The sequence below is a fragment of the Chlamydotis macqueenii genome, unplaced genomic scaffold (genome assembly GCF_036417535.1).
Source record: "Chlamydotis macqueenii isolate bChlMac1 unplaced genomic scaffold, bChlMac1.mat HAP1_SCAFFOLD_174, whole genome shotgun sequence".
NCBI lineage: Eukaryota > Metazoa > Chordata > Aves > Otidiformes > Otididae > Chlamydotis > Chlamydotis macqueenii.
In genome coordinates this window covers 66,803-90,014 of record NW_028239069.1, presented here as the reverse complement: position 1 = coordinate 90,014, position 23,212 = coordinate 66,803, and positions in this window count along the sequence as shown.

Below are 23,212 nucleotides of genomic sequence, written 5' to 3'. Positions count from 1 at the left end.
TCTCAAGACCAGATATGGAGATTTCAAGGAGGAGTTTGACCAGCGAATTTGAGGAGGGGGCGTTTTGACGACCACCAAGACCTCCAAAAGACCCTCGACTCAAAAGACTGGGCATGCGCGAGTGGGTAGGGAAATGATGTAATGGTTTCTCAGAAAATTTATGTTTATGCATATTATTTCTTGGAATTTAATGAATATGTATAATTAATGTGTATTTAACCCGTGCTGTTGATCAAATGGGTGCGCACGCTAGGTGGAGCGATCCCCCGTGCGCCCAGCGCTGCAATAAAGAAGTGCCTGCTTCTTAACTTCTCGTTGCTGTTAAGGAGTTTTATTCCGGATTTCGGTAACAGTTTTGGCGACCCAGATGGGACCTTGCGAGTGAGACTGAACGAGATTGAGTGTTGATCGAACTCCAGCCGGCACCGAGGTATTCTCGGGGAGACCCATCGCTCTCGACTCACAAAGCTCCTCGCAACGTTCCCTGGAGAAAAGGGTAAGGCACTTCTTCTTTGAAATCTGTCTGCTCTGGATAGCCTGCCCGTAAGGCGCGGCGAAAGCTTCGCAGGGTTGGGGCTTAGAGGGTACCCGTTTGGTTTGGAAGCCTAGGCGTCTGCCCGTAAGTCATAAGCGAAAGCTATTGCAGGGTTGGACATTTGTGTATTTGGGACAACTGTCATTTGCATTTGTTTGGTTTTTGTATTTGGGACAATTGTCATTTGCATTTGTTTGGTTTTTGTATTTGGGACAATTGTCATTTGCATTTATCTGGTATTTGGCATTTAGTCTAAATTGTTTAAGAGTAAGAGTATGGGGAGTATTGGTAAGATTTGTACACAGCTTGGAAAGGGGCCCCAGGGTGTTTTAGAAGTGATTTACAAGCTGCTAATTGTTGCTTCAGTGCGTTTTGTTTTTGTTTTGTTTTGGTTTTTTTAAGTCTGTATGCATGTGTTGCAGTGTAGGGACTTGAATGATATACAGTATTGCATTTGGGGTTTTAAACTTTTCTTGGTGACGGGATTGACTTTGTTTGTAGAACAGTGTTATTGTCTTGTTGGTACCAAAAACTCCTTTGTAAAATATGGGAAAACACATATCTTCTATGTCTACCTCAATGGTAGGGGAAATATTAATGAAGTCTCCACTGGGATGTGTTCTTAAACATTGGGAGGATATAAGGGGAGACCCAGTAACTAGAAAAAAAAAAATTGATCCAATATTTTACAGTTGATGTTATCTTGTAGAAGGGAAGGAAAGTGAGATGTGGTCCCCGATGTTGATTTGTTCTTTACTTTGGGAAATCATCCCAAGTGGCAGAAAGATTGCAGATACGTCCCCAAGGATCCGATGGTTTTGGCATAAAAAAAAAAAACAAAAAAAAAAAAAAAAAAAGGAAAAAGGTTGAAAAGATCCTGGCTTGTAGTATAGAAAGTGATGTTTAAAATGTGGAACTGAAGAGGAAAACATAGAATTCATGTGTTAAATTTCTGTGTTAAATTTCTGTATTATCTTTATGTGCGGTCTGGAAGTGTTGATGCAGGTTTAACAAATGAAACAGTAGAAAAAGGGGCCAGAACACCGAACCCCCGGTGGGAGCTGTAGAGTGGGACAGTTGAATTATGAGGGTTTCAGTCCTATTGCAGGGAGAACTGGAAGCTGACAAGACCAGATAGAACAAGGAGCGGCTCAAGCCTTGCCCCCCCTACCACTTCGACAAGCAGTAGGGGAACAAACCGGGGATGAGGTCGGGGTGTGGTAGAGGAATGGATAAAATAACTGCAATAGGAGAGAGATTGGGAATATCAGTGTGCAAAGTGTGAAGCATGGTGGCACTGGAAAAATGCGTGTCCTTATTCTGAAAAAGAAACAAAAAACTGGCAGCACAGCAGATGCCTGTGTCAGAGGTGCAAAGAGGACTGGGGGAGAATTCCGCAGCAGAACCCCTGGTTACAATCCAGCTGGGGACCCAAACCATGGATTTTCTATTTTGATACTGGAGCTATTCATTTTAAGTACTGGTAGAAGAAAATTGAGTAAAAAGCATGTAGACAAAATTGGTGCCACAGGGAAAGCTGAAAATAATTTTTTCATTCAATCCTTAACTTTAAGGTGGGTAAAAATGGGGAACTGGCCAATTTTTATATATACCAGAGTGTCCTGTTGCCTTAGTGGGGAGAGATTTATTGAGCAAATTGAAAGCACAAATTAATTTTTAAAACTGTGACATTCAATTAAATATACCCTAATCAAAAGCCAGAGAGGCAAGAATTTTTATGTTGCAGACAACTTCAGAGCCATATGAAATCCCTCAAGAAGTGGACAATGCAGTAACCCTTTGGTGTGGGCTGGCGAAGTTCCCGGACATTCAAAAGCAGCAGAACCGGTAAAGATTTTTCTAAAGGAGAGCACCAAACTGGTAAGACAAAAACAGTACCCTTTAAAATTAGAAGCTAGAAGAGGCCTTGAGAAAATGATTGAAAATTTTTTAAAAAAATATCGACTATTAGTCGAATGTGAATCAGAATTCAATACTCCCATTTTACCTCTGAAAAAGCCAGAAAGTGAGGAATATAGGTTAGTACAAGATTTTAATAGCAATAAATTTAATAGTTCAAGATATTCACCCCTTAGTGGCAAACCTGTATCCTTGTTGACAGCTTTAAAAGAAAATCACAAGTGGTTCACTGTATTGAACTTATAGGATGCCTTTTTCTGTATTCTTCTTGACAAAAATAGTCAGGCATATTTTGCCTTTGAACTGCAAAATCCCACAACTGGGCAGAAGACTCAGCTCACCTGGGCAGTGCTACCTCAAGGATTTAAAAATAGCCCAATGATCTTTGGAAATCAATTGGCTAAGGAATTAGAAACATGCAAAATAATTTATCCTGAAAGACTGGTGTTGCAATATGTAGATGATATTTTAATAGCCACAGAAACCAGAGAAGAATATTTCAACTTGACTACTAACCTGCTAAATTTCTTGGGCCAAAGTGATAACAGATTTTCCAAGAAGAAAGCACAGATTGGAAAAGAGACTGTCATGTATTTGGGATTTGAAATCACACAGGGACAAAGACAACTGGGAAATGAGAGAAAAGAGGCAATTTGCCAAATGCCGGAGCCAAAAGGAGCTAAGGAGCTGCAAACGTTTCTGGGAATGGCTGGCTGGTGTCACCTGTGGATTAAAGGAATTGAAGGAGGGACCCCTTGTGTGAGAACCTGAAGCTCGAAAGGCATTCCAGAATGTAAAGGTAGCTCTGATGTTCACTCCTGCTCTAGGGTTGCCCGATTTAACCAAACCCTTTGAACTGTTTGTTCATGAAAGACAACATTCGGCCCTCAGAAGAATGCTTTCTCAGAAAAATGGAGAATGAAGAAGACCGGTTGGTTATTTCTCCAAACAATTGGACAATGTTAGCTAAGGATGACCAGGTTGTCTATGGGCTGTAGCAGCAACTGTCCTCCTGACTTAAGAAGCTTGTAAGCTGACAACGGGACACCCAAGAACAGCTTATGTACCGCATATGGTACTTTCTGTTCTGGAACAGAAAGGAGGACACTGGTTATCCCCAAGCAGGATGCTCAAACATCACATTGTCCTGTTGGAACAAGATGATGTCAAATCAAAAACAACTACAACAATAAATCCTGCCATCTTTTTAAGTTCAATAGAAGAAGAAGTTCTAAGTCATGACTGTCTACAGACCATCAAACAAGTTTATTCCAGCAGAAGTAACAGAAGAGTGAACATACCTGACCCAGAATTCGAGATATGTACTGATGGAAGCAGCCTCGTGAGAAATGGAAGAAGATTGGCTGGATATACAATAACAATAACAAACTCTGTTATTGATGCAAAGCCGCTCTCAGTGAACACCTCAGCACAAAAGGCGGAATTGATAACTAGCCCTCATAAAAGCCCTAAAATGGACAGAACATAAAAAGTGAATATATGGACTGATTTAAAGTATGCTTTTGGAGTAGTACATGCCCATGGAGCCACATGGAAAGAAAGAGGAATGCTGACAGCACAAGGAACATCCATGAAACACCAAGAAGAAATTCTGCAATTGCTCCAAGTGGTGCAGAAACCCAAAGAAGTTGCAATAATGCACTGCAAAGCCCACCAATTTGGGAATTTCCCAGTGAATATTGGAAATAAATTAGTCAATAAAAAGGAAAAGAGGAGAGCAGAAAAAGGCATCATGACAATAATACTAGTTAAAGAAGTGAAATTTGAGCAACAAACCCCAAATTACAGTAAGGTTGATTTGGAATTAGCTAAATCAATTCAAATAAATATGAAAAATGATCATTAGTCCTAAAAATCAAGTTGTGGTCTCACCACAATCAAAGCTAAAAGCATAGAAAAATTCATTGGGAAACAGAGGCAATGATCAGTGATTTAAGAAGACAGGTGATTAGTGTTAGGATGATAAAGCTAATAAAATCAGTAACAAAAAGTGTGAAACTTGTTTAAAGAATAACCCGAGAAATATTAAATAACCACCCCCAGGAACCATATATATGGGAAACTTGCCTGAAAATTATTGGCAGATTGATTTTTCAGAATTGCCACAACAAAATGGATATAGATATCTATTGGTATTAGTAAATATGGCCAAAAGATTTTCTTTTCCTGTCGCACCAATAGGCAAGAGAAGTGGCTAAAAATATGTTAAAAGAGATAATATCATGGTTTGGAATCCCCAAAAGAATATAATCAAATAGAGGTCCTCATTTTGTGTCTGAAATTATTCAAATATTGAGGAAAATTCTGGGAATCAAATTGAATTTACACACTCCTTGAAGGCCACAATCTAATAGACAAGTAAAATTTGTCAGAAAATATCTTTAAAATGGCCTCATGCTCTTCCTTAAGCACTTCCGAGAATCAAGATTCAATCCAGATCTAGGACTAAAATTAGTCCATATGTTAATGTATGGAAAATCTTATCAGACTCTAACCCTTGTTCAAAATGTGACTGCTACTGGGGATAATGAAATGGAATTGTATTTGATATCCCTTGGAAGAACTCTGATATGGATATGGAACTGCCACAGAGCCTCTTTCTTTAGATTCCCCAGTTCATCATTTTTAACCAGGAGATTACGTGTACCTGAAAATTTGGGAATCAGAAACTCTTCAATAAAAATGGAAAGAACCATATCAGGTGCTTCTAGCAATATATACAGCCCCTAAATTTGAAGATATTGATTCTTGGATTCATTATTTGAGAGTCAAGAAGCACAGCCTCCAAAACAGAAACAATGGATTTCTAAAGAAACATGTCATTTAAAGTTAACAGTCTCTCATTTTTAATGAATTAGACAAAATCATATCAAAAATAATGAAATCTATCAAAGGAATTTTAGTAGTAATGCTAATAATACTTTTTGGTTTACTGATTATGGAGATTAGTTATAAGTAAATGAGACTTATTGAAAAAAATTAAATAAGTCTCAAAGGGGGGAAATGTTACATGACATAAATGTTGAAAATTAAATATCAGTATGAGGTGATTCTTGCTAACTGTAGAACTGTAGTCACATAGGTTAAGTTTTATACGAAATCTATTTGTCCTTAGAGGGAGTGGGACCCTAGAGATCTTATAATACGCATTTGTTAGAAGCTAGCCTAGCATATCTTTAATACAATGGTAAGTCCCAAACACCCCCAAACACCACCTGCAGAAATAGGCCCTGAGCCATCACTTTGGAGCCAGGAAAATCAAGCAGCACCGCGACCTGTTCTCAAGACCAGATATGGAGATTTCAAGGAGGAGTTTGACCAGCGAATTCGAGGAGGGGGCGTTTTGACGACCACCAAGACCACCAAAAGACCCTCGACTCAAAAGACTGGGCATGCGCGAGTGGGTAGGGAAATGATGTAATGGTTTCTCAGAAAATTTATGTTTATGCATATTATTTCTTGGAATTTAATGAATATGTATAATTAATGTGTATTTAACCCGTGCTGCTGATCAAATGGGTGCGCACGCTAGGTGGAGCGATCCCCCGTGCGCCCAGCGCTGCAATAAAGAAGTGCCTGCTTCTTAACTTCTCATTGCTGTTAAGGAGTTTTATTCCGGATTTCGGTAACAGCTCCATCCGTTCATTTTCGCTCCCGCACCGCCAGGAGAGCGCGGCCGGGCAGAGACAGCCCACACAAGCCTGAGGCGAGTGCAGTCAACAGCGTTCCCAAGGGAGGAACGGACAGCCACGGCCTCTGGGAGAGGGAAAGAAGAAGCAGCGACCGTTATTACCGCACGCGGCCCCTGGCCGGAGCGCCTGCTGCCGCAGGGGATTCTCCAGATACACTGAGGTCCCCCCTCGCAGCCTTCAGGGCAGGCCGTGGCCCGGTGCTACGGGACAGGCTTCAGGGGACGCGCCGGAGCGGCGGGCAGCTGCACGGGGCCGGGGGAGGCTCGGGGGGAGCTCTGGCGAGCTGGGGAGGTGCCCGGCGTCTCCGCCCGGGAGGGGGGGCCCCCTCCTGCCCCTCTTCCCTTCTCTCTGCTCTCGGGTCACTCCCCGGGGCTGCCCTCGCCCGGCTCGGCTCCGAGCGGGCGGCTTGAGGCTCCCCGGGCGGGCAGGAGACAGCGCTGCAGCCACGAAAGGGGCTCGCTCACCTCACGGGTGCCCTCGGTACTCACCCGTCACCGCCGCCGGGACCCGCCGGCCGCACACCGCCATGCTGCTCCCGGCCGCATGCGCAGTCCGAAGGCCGAACACAGTGCCTGCCGGGAGAAGGGCAGAGCACTGCGCATGCGCGACTCCCGAGCTGCAGTTCCCGCTTTCCGTCACCAGGTGGCAGCAGCCCCCCACCGCTCCGGGCCTGGGTGTTCAGCCGGACGAGCCACGGCCGGTTCCTCCTGACGTGCGGAAAACGGACTCCACAATCTGTAAGATTGTAAAGTAGGTATGCTTATTCAGCGCTGGGCAGCACAGGGGGGTAGTCCCACCAAAACCGTGCGCGCCTTACGTGGCAACTCACTTTCAATTTACACAACCAAATGTTACATATACATCAAGTTTCACAATACGCCTAGACATATGCATGACCTATCCCCGCTTCCTATTAAAATTAGTCCCAAGGGGTCATTTTCATAAACTCCTCCTGTCTGGGCTTGCGCAGTGCCTCCTGATGGTGGTCGTCGGGGGTCGTGGGGATGAAGGCAGGTGACTCCTCTTCGTCACCGCTAGTAACCTTTTGTTCCTGCGCAAACTCAGTTATCCCTTGGCTTTCATTCAAGCTGCAGGGTCGGTTTTAGCTGGTTCTTGAAGCGACCCCCCTAGTCCTTACCGGGAACTGTCTTTCGTGAAGAATTGCAAGACTTTCTGCTTCAAATAGTTTGCACAATGGTTAGCAAATTATTAAGCAAGTAGTTAACAAAACATTAAGCACTATTTATCAACTTGATTCCTTAGGATGCACAGCAATAATTAATCAATGCCATATCTATTAAGATTTCTTTAACTCCTTCTCTCAGTCCCCCCTTTTCTAGAAAATTAGTAAATTCTTTTACTGCCAGCTATGTTCATCGTTTGTAGATTTACCAGGATTACACAAACCTTAATCCACATTCTACCTTCTCAGTTTAAGCTTTAGGGGTCCCTGAACTTCAGAAGTCCAGAGTTTTTGTGGTGCCTTTTTTACCCTAGTGTGGTGTATCCAGGCATTCTGCTCTCTGATCTTGATTGCTGTAAAGGAGGTGAGGAGTACCTGGTATGGTCCTTCCCACTGTGGTTCCAAGGTTTTTTCTGCAAGAGACTTTACATATACATCATCTCCAGGTTGTATATCATGCACAGGTTCATCTAGACCTCTTCCCCGGGTCCCAATTACATGCTTTCCAATTTTATTGAGCTGTTTGCCCAATGCCACCACGTAGGAAGTCATAATTTCATCCCCAGCTTGCGTAGACATTCCCCTCTGTATTCCATAGGGTCGTCCATACAAAATTTCAAAGGGACTCAGTCCTTCCTTTGCCCTTGGTCTCGTTCGTATACGCAGAAGGGCTAAAGGGAGTGACTGAGGCCACGTTAAGTTTGCTTCTGGTCCCAATTTCACAATTTGCTGTTTGATTAAGTGATTCATTTTCTCTACTTGGCCACTCGACTGAGGGCGATACGGGGTATGAAGTTGCCAATCTATACCTAAATGGTGGCTGATTTGTTGCACTATTTTTGAGACAAAATGTGGTCCTCTGTCTGAGGATATGGTTGCTGGAACCCCAAAACGTGGTATTCTCTCTTGTACCAACACTTTAGTTACCTCCCGAGCCTTGGCTGTCCTAGTTGGGAACGCTTCTGGCCAACCTGAAAAGGTATCAGTTAATACCAGCAAATAGCGATACCCCCCTTTTCTTGGAAGTTCTGTAAAATCAACCTGCCATTGTTGTCCAGGCCCATTGCCCTTCCCAATCTGGCCCATTTCTGGTTTGGGAGTATTTTTTGGATTAGTCTGGAGGCAAAGGTCACACTGTTGAGTCACCTGTCTCACTGTGGTATATAAGTTTCTAGCCACGATTTCCCTTATCAAATGTTCATACAGAGCCTCTGTTCCCCAATGCCTTTTTCTATGTTCCTCCCGTATCAAGTGCCACAGTAAACAAGAGGGAATAATTAGTCTTCCCTGTGGGGTATAAGCCCACCCCTCTTCATTATATGACCCTTCCAAGTCTGTGATAAGTTTCTGATCTTCCTTGGTATATTCTGGCTTACCTTCTAGAGAGATTTGCCTATCAGGAATTAGAGCCCCTTCTATTCTCACCTTCATTTTGGCCGCTTGTTTTGCCTCTCTGTCCGCCAGTTCATTCCCTTTCTCCAAATCGGAGCTCACTCTCTGCTGTGCCTTAATATGCATAATTGCCACTTTCTCAGGGAGCTGGACAGCTTCTAGTAGCTTCAAAATTTCTTCTGCATGTTTGATATTTTTTCCCTGGGAGTTCAATAGTCCTCTTTCTTTCCAGATTGCTCCATGTGCGTGCACAACTCCGAAGGCATATTTTGAGTCCGTGTCAATGTTCACAGTTTTGCCCTGGGCCAACTCCAGGGCTCGGGTTAGGGCAATTATTTCTGCCTTCTGTGCGGAGGTGTTCATGGGCAAAGGCCCTGACTCTATTACCTGCTGGCTGGTAGTGATGGCATATCCCGCGTGTCGATTGCCATTTAAGACATAACTGCTCCCGTCTGTGAACCAGTTTTCCCCATTTTCCATGGGGCTATCCTTCAGGTCTGGGCGGCTTGCATATGTTGCTTCGATGGTTTCCAAACAGTCATGGTGCACTGGTTCTCCTGTGTTCCCACCGAGAAAAGAAGCTGGGTTGACAATGTTAGTGACCACGATTTCCACATCGTCCTGTTCTACTAATACAGCTTGATATCTCAGGAACCTTTGTGGAGAGAGCCAGTGCCCACCCTTTGCTTCCAGTACTGCTGATACTGTATGAGACACCAAAACAGTCATTTTCTGGCCCAGGGTAAACTTTCGGGCTTCCTGTATGTTCAGTATCACAGCTGCAACCGCCCGTAGGCATCCAGGCCAACCCTTTGCAGTGGCGTCTCACTGCTTAGAGAGATAGGCAACTGCCCGTCGATATGGACCCAGATCTTGTGCTAATATTCCCAGGGCAATACCCTGTTTCTCATGGGAGAAAAGAAGAAACGGCTTACTCACATCTGGGAGTCCTAAGGCCGGGGCCGACATCAACGCCTTTTTCAGTAGCTCAAAGGCTCGTTCGGTCTCTTTGTTCCACTCAAGGTGCTTCTGCTCAGTAGCTGTCAGAGCATACAGTGGTTTAACAAGCAGTCCATAATTATAGATCCACAATCGGCACCACCCGGTCATTCCCAGAAAAGTCCGTAACTCCTTTACTGTCTGAGGTCTCCGAGTCTGGCATATTGCCTCTTTGCGGGCCTGTCCCAAAGTTCTCTGCCCCGCACTAATTTCATAGCCCAAATAATTCACTTTACGTTGCATTACCTGGGCTTTCTTCCTGGAGACACGGTATCCCTGGAGTCTCAAGAAATTCAACAGACTCACCGTCCATGCCATACAGTCTTCCTCTGTTTTCGTGGCAATCAGGATATCATCTACATACTGCAACAATTTTCCTTCCCCAGATGGGGTTTCCCAGGATTCTAAGTCTTTTGCAAGCTGATTCCCAAAAATGGTAGGACTATTTTTAAATCCTTGTGGCAACGCCGTCCAAGTGAGCTGGGTCTTCCGACCACTTTTAGGGTTTTCCCATTCGAACGCAAACAATTTTTGACTGGCTTCATGGAGAGGGAGGCAAAAGAAAGCATCCTTCAAATCTAAAACAGTAAACCAAATTAGTTCAGGTGTCAACACAGTCAGCAGGGTATATGGATTGGCCACTACTGGGTAGAGGTCCTCAGTTATCTTATTCACCGCCCGTAAGTCTTGGACCACCCTATATGACCCATCGGGTTTCCGAACAGGTAATATAGGGGTATTGAATTCTGACTCACACTCCTTTAATAGTCCTAACTGTAGAAATTTTTCTATCACCGGCCGGATTCCTTCTCTGTCTTCCTTCTTTAGGGGATATTGTTTAATTCTTACCGGTCGTCGGCCTTCCTTTAACCTTAACTTCAACAGGTGGAGCACTTTTCGCCCTTCCAGGTACATCAGTAGCCCATACCCCCGGGTACACTTGGTTTAGGATTGCCTCATTAATTTTTCCTTCTGAGGGGAGACTGGTTAAGGTGAGACTCAATATCTGAATATATTGCTGATCTTTTACCTCCAGAGTAATTTCTCCTTTTTCAAATATAATTTTTGCTCCCAATTGTTCCAATAGATCTCTCCCCAAAAGTGCTTTCGGGGAGTTGGGCATATATAAAAATTTGTGGATACCCCATTGTTTTCCCAATTTGTATTTTAGAGGCTTACAAAAATATGCCTTTTCACTTTGGCCAGTCGCTCCTTTTACCATGACATAATCATTTCCCAGGGGCATCAAAGCTTGATTCAGAACCGAATATGTTGCCCCTGTATCTACTAAGAATTCTACTTGTTGTTGTTTTTCCCCTAGCTTAATTATAACCAGTGGATCCGCTAGGGTAGACTCCCCAGGTTCCCGTCAGTCTTCTATCACATGAGCTATCCTCACATTCGCCGGGATCCTCCGGCCTTCTTTCTTGTTCCTTGGGCATTCCTTTTTCCAGTGGCCAAAGCCCTTGCACATTGCACACTGATCCTTTTCCAACCCCAACCGAGGCTGATTTCGCCTACCTCTCCACTCCCCATCTCCCCGAACGACAGCCACCAACCTTCTTTGTCCCTGCCGATACCCTTCTTCTCTATTACTGAACACTCTCCAAGCCTCATCCAGCAAGATCTCTAAATTCCTGCTTTCCGCAGGACGCAACTTTTGAAGCTTTCGTCTTATGTCCCCCGTAGACTGACCCAGGAACAGAGCAGAGAAACTAGTTGCTGTATCCCTACCTCAGACCCCGGGTCCAGCGGCGTGCTACGACGCATCACATCCCTCAGTCGATCCAGGAATTCAGATGGAGACTCGGAAGGACCTTGTTTAATTGCATATAAGGCTGACCAATTTATAGTCTTAGGGATTGCCCGTTCCATCCCCTTCGAAATCCACTCCTGATATTCCTGCAATCTTTCCATATGTACTGACCTGTTTACCTCCCATTTCGGGTCCTGGAGGGGGAAGTGTTCCTTAACATCTCCCCCGGTAACTTTATAATAATCCTCGGCTAGATTTCCTGCCGTTTTTAAAATCAACTGCTTCTCCGTTTCAGTCATGTATTCTAATAGCAGTTGTATGTCTTTCCAGTCCGGATTATGTTGTTTTACAATGAACTGGAAATGTTTAGCCACACTTACCGGATCGCTTCTGTAATCTTTAGCAATTTTTCTCCACTCTCCCAAGTCAGCGGTGGAGAAGGGTACTTTAATTAACATTGTTCCGCCATCCGGCCCCACCGCCTCCCGGAGGGGTGCTTGTAAGATTGTCGGAGCAGATTTCTGTCTAGTACGGGAAGATACAGGGCTATCAGGGGGATTCGATGTCCCTTCCGAGTCTGCGTCCTGGTCCTGTGATCGGGGGGGGAGGTTTAAACAAATCACTTAAATCTTGTTCTGGAACCTGGCGTACTTTATCTGCTTTCGTACACCTCTGCCCAATGCTGCATGATGAACAGCACCTTTTTAACCTGCCCCCACCCGCCTTGTTCTCCCGTTCGAGTGCGAGTACCATAGGGTCCTGCGGGGATATCATCCCACAGTCCCTTTGCCACTCTGGGTGATTTCGTAGGGTAAAAAACATATCTGCATACGACACCTCGTCCCATTTCCCTTCTCTTCTAAGAAACAACATAAGCTGCAACAAAGTATTGTAATCCAACGTTCCATTGAACGGCCACTTGACTTCACCCTCTAACTTATACAATGGCCACCACTGATTGCAATATTTAATAAGAGTCTTTTTACTTTCCGTACCTCCACCCCCGGCAATATCTTTCCAGTGGGCGAGTATGCAGCCCAGGGGGCTTTTCCTTAATATTCCCCCTTGAGTGTTGCCCATTTTATATTTCCTGTGTGAGAGGGTCTCAAGGAATGATTCAAATTTAGACTAACTATTTCACACCTCCACACCACACTTACAATCAATCACTCAACCACACTCTCTTAACCATACAGCACAGGGATCCCTCATTCATACCAGCCTTTTAAAGCAGCTGCAAAATGGTTGCAAGAACAAACTCACCTACTGATGTTAAACTATCTCCAAATCCGGGTTAAAGAGGCCCGCTTACCCTTCTCCTGCTTCTCATGTACCGATCATCAGCAGGTCCATCCTGGCTCCCAGCAATGGGATGCAGCGGTTACCTCGGACTCGCTCGATCTACCCCCAAGATCGCTAGCGGCCACTCTATCGGTCAGCGAGTCCCCTTTGATGCTCCAAACTAACCTGGGTACCCAACCAACGGGGACTATGCTGCACGCCAGACGTCTCTGCGCGATTTACCAGCTGCCCCAGCCACGCGTACGACTTACAGGCCCCTACCATTAAACATACCGTTTGGTCCGCGGCTTCAGGAGGTCGTTGTCTGCTCCTGCGGTGAGCGGCTGGCAGCGGAGGCTCCTCCGAGGAAAGTGCTCGGGGCGCGCCTAGGGGCGTCCGCTCCGCAGTCGATCCCGCAGCCAAGCAGAGATCCTCCTGGCTGGCTCGCCAAACTGACGTGCGGAAAACGGACTCCACAATCTGTAAGATTGTAAAGTAGGTATGCTTATTCAGCGCTGGGCAGCAGAGGGGGGTAGTCCCACCAAAACCGTGCGCGCCTTACGTGGCAACTCACGTTGGGGGTGGGGGGCACTGGGCAAGTTGGGGAACACAGGCAGCGCCCCCAGGATCCCAAGACAGAGGGGTCATGGGGAGGCAGCGCCAAAAAGGGGGGCGTCGAACAGGGACACAAAACAAGAGTGCAGGGCACGCAACGGGCAAAACACAGGGGAAAAAAAACTCACAAGGGAGGAAAACCTCACACGGTGGGGGGGTGTTTTAGTGAAAAGCATTTGCAAGTGATACAGGGAATTAACGGTCTGCTAAATATTGCTTGATTTAGAAGACTGACTGTCTGCATACTGCTTGATTTAGGAGACTAACTGTCTGCTAGACAATGCCTAACAATCCTCTTTGCCTTGAAACTCACTTAAGCTTATCAGGGACTGGTACTTGTCAAGAAACTGGTATTCAGTCAAGGAGTAATATGTCAAGCAAAGGACATGATAACAGGAGTCGTTCAGAAACTGCTGAAATCCCCAAGTGAAAGGAGAGCATGGGTGAATGACTGAAGTTCATCTAGAGGAAGATCAGACCCCTGAAGAAGTAAACGACCACCAGAGACAGATCTGAAATGCTAACGCAAGTGGTTTTTTAATAACCCCGCCTCGCTTATGCACATGTATGTCTGTATTGTGCAATCCTAGGAATGTGTGTACCTGCACCGGATACATTTTTGGTAAAATGTGCTGTCAGTGTGCGTGCTTTTGGAGAAGCAATCCCCCACGCACCCGGTGCCAAATAAACATGCCTGCTTTATAACTCTCTCCGAGTTGTAGAGTTTGATCCACGCGTCAGGAGGGCTGAGAAACACAGAGCGGGACAGTGGGGACGGATACAAGGGAGAGACGGACACGCAAGGACAAGGGGTACGTGCGGGAAGAAAGGTGCGTAAGGATGACCTATAGCAGGGAGTCCACGCAGGACAATCCACAGCACGTAACTCACCCGGCATAACCTGCACGAGATGACCCACACCGGCCAATGGACCCACACTGCGTAATCCCCAGCGAGAACCCCTCCGTCTCCCACTGGGTCACACCAACTATCCCCAAATTGAGTGGCTTTTTTTTTTTTCCTTGTCCAGAATATTTTTTTTCCCATGGCCAGACTATGCTCCAGACCACACCTCATTTGATTTTTCCTCTGTCTGAATATTTAGTTAAAAGACTACAGAAGGAAAATCGCCACATTCTTAACATTCACTTTAAAATCCATGCGGCAAGTCCCTTAGGAAAAATGCAGTCACGCATCGCAGACGTACCTTGTACTTGCAGACCGCTGCGGCTCCTTTCCATCCATCTCGTACTTTCACGGCCAAGGAAAGGGCGACCACGGTGAAACGCTGGCAGCAGACATTCAGCAGAGAGAGGGAAAAACCCCTTAGTTTGAAGCTAGGCAGGAATCTTCCTTTTGGGGCGAGGTTTCTCAGGACTAAAACCACGTGAAGGACAGAGTATCTTGCAGCACCTTTGGTACAGCTGCTGATACCGGCCTTTAAAGCTTTTGCATTTTTCAGACACCCAGGCCTTTTTTTGACTCATTGGCAGCTTTAGTTTCACTCGAACCGCTGTCCTACATACAGGCAGGGGACAGACACAGATGCCTACATACATTTTCTCAACCCTAAGTACAGCCGAGATCTCCTCACCCTCTATGTGCCAAGTTGAATATTTGTTTGTTAAGGAGCACAGCAACACTTCTGTCCTCGTGAACTGCCTCCGAGCAGAGGAGGGCTCTGGGATTTCCTGGACGCCAGTGCTCCCGCTTTCACTGTCAGCTCCGCACGGCCACCCACCGGAAAAAAGGCCTCAAAATAACGAACGTCAGACGATTGCTGCCACACCAAAAGTGCCAGCACTGAAAGCTCGTGCTGCTCCTCGCCGGCCCTTGCCAGCGCCTCTACAGGCCCACAAACGTTATCCAGCCTAGAGACTGCATAAAAGGCAGACCGCCCCAGGCTGCAACACTCTTGCCCAGCGTACACTGACCAGTAACGTCTCCCCCTTCACCTTCCCGAGAGAGACTGTTCCCAGGGAGCCCTCTTCCTCCCATCAATTTACTACACCCTCCCTGCAGTTTTCAACCTTGTTCCCTCCTCAGCTGTGGTCCCTCAACTTAGCTCTCAAACGGCCAGGAATCAGATTCCATCCTCAAAAGAACAACCCCATGCTAACTAAGATGGCGCTTCCTCGCCCAGCTCCTCATCACCATCTGCAAAAAAAAAAAACCCAAAAATAAAACCTACCAAACAGCACCGCCCTTCAACATCACACCACTTACCACCAATCTCTTCTATGGCACTCTCCTCCTCAAAAGCGCCGCAGTGCTCTGCTCACCGGCTCCACTCATTGCCAAGAAGTCCGACGCTGCAACTGCCGCTCGTGGTGCTTCAGATGCTGAGAGACGCAAAGCTCAACTTACTTTTTCTGGGGTGTAGGTAGAAAAAAAATAGGTGTCATACCAAGCTAACTAGAAAAGTATGTCATTACATGCAATGACAACATTATCAAAAACCACCTGCTTTAGCTTCCTACAAGAAAACAAATGCTCCAGGCTTCATTTCTAGCAAGACCATGCATGCTATCTAACTTCTACCACAGCTACGTTCTGGACAGGGCTGAATGACAAATGTAGCAGAACGTGGTGGCTCGCACACGTGGCCGACAGAGGCACGGAGCTCCTGGCACTGCGTCCTGGTGTCTGCTCTGTCAGGGAGGGCTCAGATGGACCAGCCACTCCTTGCTGGAGGCACCTGCCTGTGATTCACTCCTCAGTCCCCTCCAGCAGCCATGCCCAGGCGGCCCCCTTTACAGCTGGAGGCCCCTCATACAGCAGGGCCAGGGCCAGGGCCAGGGCCACCCTCAGCCTCACTGGACCCATGTGGGGCTGCCCCACCTCCAGCCCCAGCTGGAGCCCATCAGGAGCAGGGGCCCTTGCCAAAGCCCCACAGCACATCACCCCCTTCCCTGTGCCTGTCCTCAGCCATCAGCTCTGCACCCAGGGGCTGCAAACACATCCAGGGGCACAGAGGACGTCACAGACAGTGAGATACAGAACAGAAAAAAAAAACCAGTGACAGTACGCAAGACAAAGAGATAGAGAAAGAAAGATAAGAAAAGAAAGAGTGAGATAGGAAGGCAGAGGCACAGGGCAGGCATGCAGAGGCGCAAAGAAAAGCAGGCCAGAAAACAGGCTGGAGAAATTAGTTGGGGGGAGAAGACGGATGCAGATCAGGACAAAGAGATGGAAAAGGCAAAAACAGCAATGGGCCGCAGGACAGAGACAGAGGACAAACAAAGGAAGGAAAGGGAGCAGAACAAAAGTGCAGGGATACAAAACAAAAGGAAGCGGTAGAACAAGAGATTTAAAGGGAGAGAGAAAGGGGGAAGAGCATACAAGAACAGACAGAAGAGGAGAGGTAGAAGGAAACAATAACAACAACAACAAATCACAGCAGCTTGGGAAAGGTAGGGGTCACGGGAGCGGCAGGGAAGGACAGGGACGCACAAGAGAGGAGGCAGAGCCCCAGGGGCCGGGGACTCACCACAGCTCTCACTCCCGGCACTGCTGGGAGAATCTGACAGGTCAGATGCTGCTTTCTGCTTCTCTCCTCTTCTGTAACTCCGACCACTTGGCTGTCCTCCACCTAAGAGAATACGTGGGTGTCCTACAGCTCTTAGACAAAAAGCTTCCTAGACACGTAGCCACCCACCCACGCTCGCTCGCTCGCGCGCTATGTGGCCGTACCGTGCTTCAGGTTCCACGTACAGACTGTGCAGTGCGCACTGGCGGTCTGGCCTGCTGAAGAGTACAAAGAGGGATCCTTCCTCACCCGGAGAGGCAGGCTAGGCTCTCTCTGGCCTGCAGCGGGAGGCAGCTGCTGGCTGGCTGGCCTTTGGTTTCTTCTTCTTCTTTACCTTTCTGTGGCCTCTCCAGCTTCAGCTGCAGCAGCTCCTCTCCACAGGCAGTAAGCGCTCTGTTACATGACATAAATGTTGAAAATTAAATATCAGTATGAGGTGATTCTTGCTAACTGTAGAACTGTAGTCACATAGGTTAAGTTTTATACGAAATCTATTTGTCCTTAGAGGGAGTGGGACCCTAGAGATATTATAATACGCATTTGTTAGAAGCTAGCCTAGCATACCTTTAATACAATGGTAAGTCCCAAACACCCCCAAACACCACCTGCAGAAATAGGCCCTGAGCCATCACTTTGGAGCCAGGAAAATCAAGCAGCACCACGACCTGTTCTCAAGACCAGATATGGAGATTTCAAGGAGGAGTTTGACCAGCGAATTTGAGGAGGGGGCGTTTTGACGACCACCAAGACCACCAAAAGACCCTCGACTCAAAAGACTGGGCATGCGCGAGTGGGTAGGGAAATGATGTAATGGTTTCTCAGAAAATTTATGTTTATGCATATTATTTCTTGGAATTTAATGAATATGTATAATTAATGTGTATTTAACCCGTGCTGCTGATCAAATGGGTGCGCACGCTAGGTGGAGCGATCCCCCGTGCGCCCAGCGCTGCAATAAAGAAGTGCCTGCTTCTTAACTTCTCGTTGCTGTTAAGGAGTTTTATTCCGGATTTCGGTAACAGTTTTGGCGACCCAGATGGGACCTTGCGAGTGAGACTGAACGAGATCGAGTGTTGATCGAACTCCAGCCGGCACCGAGGTATTCTCGGGGAGACCCATCGCTCTCGACTCACAAAGCTCCTCGCAACGTTCCCTGGAGAAAAGGGTAAGGCACTTCTTCTTTGAAATCTGTCTGCTCTGGATAGCCTGCCCGTAAGGCGCGGCGAAAGCTTCGCAGGGTTGGGGCTTAGAGGGTACCCGTTTGGTTTGGAAGCCTAGGCGTCTGCCCGTAAGTCATAAGCGAAAGCTATTGCTGGGTTGGATATTTGTGTATTTGGGACAACTGTCATTTGCATTTGTTTGGTTTTTGTATTTGGGACAATTGTCATTTGCATTTATCTGGTATTTGGCATTTAGTCTAAATTGTTTAAGAGTAAGAGTATGGGGAGTATTGGTAAGATTTGTACATAGCTTGGAAAGGGCCCCAGGGTGTTTTAGAAGCGATTTACAAGCTGCTAATTGTTGCTTCAGTGCGTTTTGTTTCGTTTTGTTTTGTTTTGTTTTGTTTTTAAGTCTGTATGCATGTGTTGCAGTGTAGGGACTTGAATGATATACAGTATTGCATTTGGGGTTTTAAACTTTTCTTGGTGACGGGATTGACTTTGTTTGTAGAACAGTGTTATTGTCTTTTGGTACCAAAAACTCCTTTGTAAAATATGGGAAAACACATATCTTCTATGTCTACCTCAATGGTAGGGGAAATATTAATGAAGTCTCCACTGGGATGTGTTCTTAAACATTGGGAGGATATAAGGGGAGACCCAGTAACTAGAAAAAAAAATTGATCCAATATTTTACAGTTGATGTTATCTTGTAGAAGGGAAGGAAAGTGAGATGTGGTCCCCGATGTTGATTTGTTCTTTACTTTGGGAAATCATCCCAAGTGGCAGAAAGATTGCAGATACGTCCCCAAGGATCCGATGGTTTTGGCATAAAAAAAAAAAAAAAAAAAAAAAAAGGAAAAAGGTTGAAAAGATCCTGGCTTGTAGTATAGAAAGTGATGTTTAAAATGTGGAACTGAAGAGGAAAGCATAGAATTCATGTGTTAAATTTCTGTATTATCTTTATGTGTGGTCTGGAAGTGTTGATGCAGGTTTAACAAATGAAACAGTAGAAAAAGGGGCCAGAACACCGAACCCCTGGTGGGAGCTGTAGAGTGGGACAGTTGAATTATGAGGGTTTCAGTCCTATTGCAGGGAGAACTGGAAGCTGACAAGACCAGATAGAACAAGGAGCGGCTCAAGCCTTGCCCCCCCTACCACTTTGACAAGCAGTAGGGGAACAAACCGGGGATGAGATCGGGGTGTGGTAGAGGAATGGATAAAATAACTGCAATAGGAGAGAGATTGGGAATATCAGTGTGCAAAGTGTGAAGCATGGTGGCACTGGAAAAATGCGTGTCCTTATTCTGAAAAAGAAACAAAAAACTGGCAGCACAGCAGATGCCTTTGTCAGAGGTGCAAAGAGGACTGGGGGAGAATTCCCCAGCAGAACCCCTGGTTACAATCCAGCTGGGGACCCAAACCATGGATTTTCTATTTTGATACTGGAGCTATTCATTTTAAGTACTGGTAGAAGAAAATTGAGTAAAAAGCATGTAGACAAAATTGGTGCCACAGGGAAAGCTGAAAATAAATTTTTCATTCAATCCTTAACTTTAAGGTGGGTAAAAATGGGGAACTGGCCAATTTTTATATATACCAGAGTGTCCTGTTGCCTTATTGGGGAGAGATTTATTGAGCAAATTGAAAGCACAAATTAATTTTTAAAACTGTGACATTCAATTAAATATACCCTAATCAAAAGCCAGAGAGGCAAGAATTTCTATGTTGCAGACAACTTCAGAGCCATATGAAATCCCTCAAGAAGTGGACAATGCAGTAACCCTTTGGTGTGGGCTGGCGAAGTTCCCGGACATTCAAAAGCAGCAGAACCGGTAAAGATTTTTCTAAAGGAGAGCACCAAACTGGTAAGACAAAAACAGTACCCTTTAAAATTAGAAGCTAGAAGAGGCCTTGAGAAAATGATTGAAAATTTTTTAAAAAAATATCGACTATTAGTCGAATGTGAATCAGAATTCAATACTCCCATTTTACCTCTGAAAAAGCCAGAAAGTGAGGAATATAGGTTAGTACAAGATTTTAATAGCAATAAATTTAATAGTTCAAGATATTCACCCCTTAGTGGCAAACCTGTATCCTTGTTGACAGCTTTAAAAGAAAATCACAAGTGGTTCACTGTATTGAACTTATAGGATGCCTTTTTCTGTATTCTTCTTGACAAAAATAGTCAGGCATATTTTGCCTTTGAACTGCAAAATCCCACAACTGGGCAGAAGACTCAGCTCACCTGGGCAGTGCTACCTCAAGGATTTAAAAATAGCCCAATGATCTTTGGAAATCAATTGGCTAAGGAATTAGAAACATGCAAAATAATTTATCCTGAAAGACTGGTGTTGCAATATGTAGATGATATTTTAATAGCCACAGAAACCAGAGAAGAATATTTCAACTTGACTACTAACCTGCTAAATTTCTTGGGCCAAAGTGATAACAGATTTTCCAAGAAGAAAGCACAGATTGGAAAAGAGACTGTCATGTATTTGGGATTTGAAATCACACAGGGACAAAGACAACTGGGAAATGAGAGAAAAGAGGCAATTTGCCAAATGCCGGAGCCAAAAGGAGCTAAGGAGCTGCAAACGTTTCTGGGAATGGCTGGCTGGTGTCACCTGTGGATTAAAGGAATTGAAGGAGGGACCCCTTGTGTGAGAACCTGAAGCTCGAAAGGCATTCCAGAATGTAAAGGTAGCTCTGATGTTCACTCCTGCTCTAGGGTTGCCCGATTTAACCAAACCCTTTGAACTGTTTGTTCATGAAAGACAACATTCGGCCCTCAGAAGAATCCTTTCTCAGAAAAATGGAGAATGAAGAAGACCGGTTGGTTATTTCTCCAAACAATTGGACAATGTTAGCTAAGGATGACCAGGTTGTCTATGGGCTGTAGCAGCAACTGTCCTCCTGACTTAAGAAGCTTGTAAGCTGACAACGGGACACCCAAGAACAGCTTATGTACCGCATATGGTACTTTCTGTTCTGGAACAGAAAGGAGGACACTGGTTATCCCCAAGCAGGATGCTCAAACATCACATTGTCCTGTTGGAACAAGATGATGTCAAATCAAAAACAACTACAACAATAAATCCTGCCATCTTTTTAAGTTCAATAGAAGAAGAAGTTCTAAGTCATGACTGTCTACAGACCATCAAACAAGTTTATTCCAGCAGAAGTAACAGAAGAGTGAACATACCTGACCCAGAATTCGAGATATGTACTGATGGAAGCAGCCTCGTGAGAAATGGAAGAAGATTGGCTGGATATACAATAACAATAACAAACTCTGTTATTGATGCAAAGCCGCTCTCAGTGAACACCTCAGCACAAAAGGCGGAATTGATAACTAGCCCTCATAAAAGCCCTAAAATGGACAGAACATAAAAAGTGAATATACGGACTGATTTAAAGTATGCTTTTGGAGTAGTACATGCCCATGGAGCCACATGGAAAGAAAGAGGAATGCTGACAGCACAAGGAACATCCATTAAACACCAAGAAGAAATTCTGCAATTGCTCCAAGTGGTGCAGAAACCCAAAGAAGTTGCAATAATGCACTGCAAAGCCCACCAATTTGGGAATTTCCCAGTGAATATTGGAAATAAATTAGTCAATAAAAAGGAAAAGAGGAGAGCAGAAAAAGGCATCATGACAATAATACTAGTTAAAGAAGTGAAATTTGAGCAACAAACCCCAAATTACAGTAAGGTTGATTTGGAATTAGCTAAATCAATTCAAATAAATATGAAAAATGATCATTAGTCCTAAAAATCAAGTTGTGGTCTCACCACAATCAAAGCTAAAAGCATAGAAAAATTCATTGGGAAACAGAGGCAATGATCAGTGATTTAAGAAGACAGGTGATTAGTGTTAGGATGATAAAGCTAATAAAATCAGTAACAAAAAGTGTGAAACTTGTTTAAAGAATAACCCGAGAAATATTAAATAACCACCCCCAGGAACCATATATATGGGAAACTTGCCTGAAAATTATTGGCAGATTGATTTTTCAGAATTGCCACAACAAAATGGATATAGATATCTATTGGTATTAGTAAATATGGCCAAAAGATTTTCTTTTCCTGTCGCACCAATAGGCAAGAGAAGTGGCTAAAAATATGTTAAAAGAAATAATATCATGGTTTGGAATCCCCAAAAGAATATAATCAAATAGAGGTCCTCATTTTGTGTCTGAAATTATTCAAATATTGAGGAAAATTCTGGGAATCAAATTGAATTTACACACTCCTTGAAGGCCACAATCTAATAGACAAGTAAAATTTGTCAGAAAATATCTTTAAAATGGCCTCATGCTCTTCCTTAAGCACTTCCGAGAATCAAGATTCAATCCAGATCTAGGACTAAAATTAGTCCATATGTTAATGTATGGAAAATCTTATCAGACTCTAACCCTTGTTCAAAATGTGACTGCTACTGGGGATAATGAAATGGAATTGTATTTGATATCCCTTGGAAGAACTCTGATATGGATATGGAACTGCCACAGAGCCTCTTTCTTTAGATTCCCCAGTTCATCATTTTTAACCAGGAGATTACGTGTACCTGAAAATTTGGGAATCAGAAACTCTTCAATAAAAATGGAAAGAACCATATCAGGTGCTTCTAGCAATATATACAGCCCCTAAATTTGAAGATATTGATTCTTGGATTCATTATTTGAGAGTCAAGAAGCACAGCCTCCAAAACAGAAACAATGGATTTCTAAAGAAACATGTCATTTAAAGTTAACAGTCTCTCATTTTTAATGAATTAGACAAAATCATATCAAAAATAATGAAATCTATCAAAGGAATTTTAGTAGTAATGCTAATAATACTTTTTGGTTTACTGATTATGGAGATTAGTTATAAGTAAATGAGACTTATTGAAAAAAATTAAATAAGTCTCAAAGGGGGGAAATGTTACATGACATAAATGTTGAAAATTAAATATCAGTATGAGGTGATTCTTGCTAACTGTAGAACTGTAGTCACATAGGTTAAGTTTTATACGAAATCTATTTGTCCTTAGAGGGAGTGGGACCCTAGAGATATTATAATACGCATTTGTTAGAAGCTAGCCTAGCATATCTTTAATACAATGGTAAGTCCCAAACA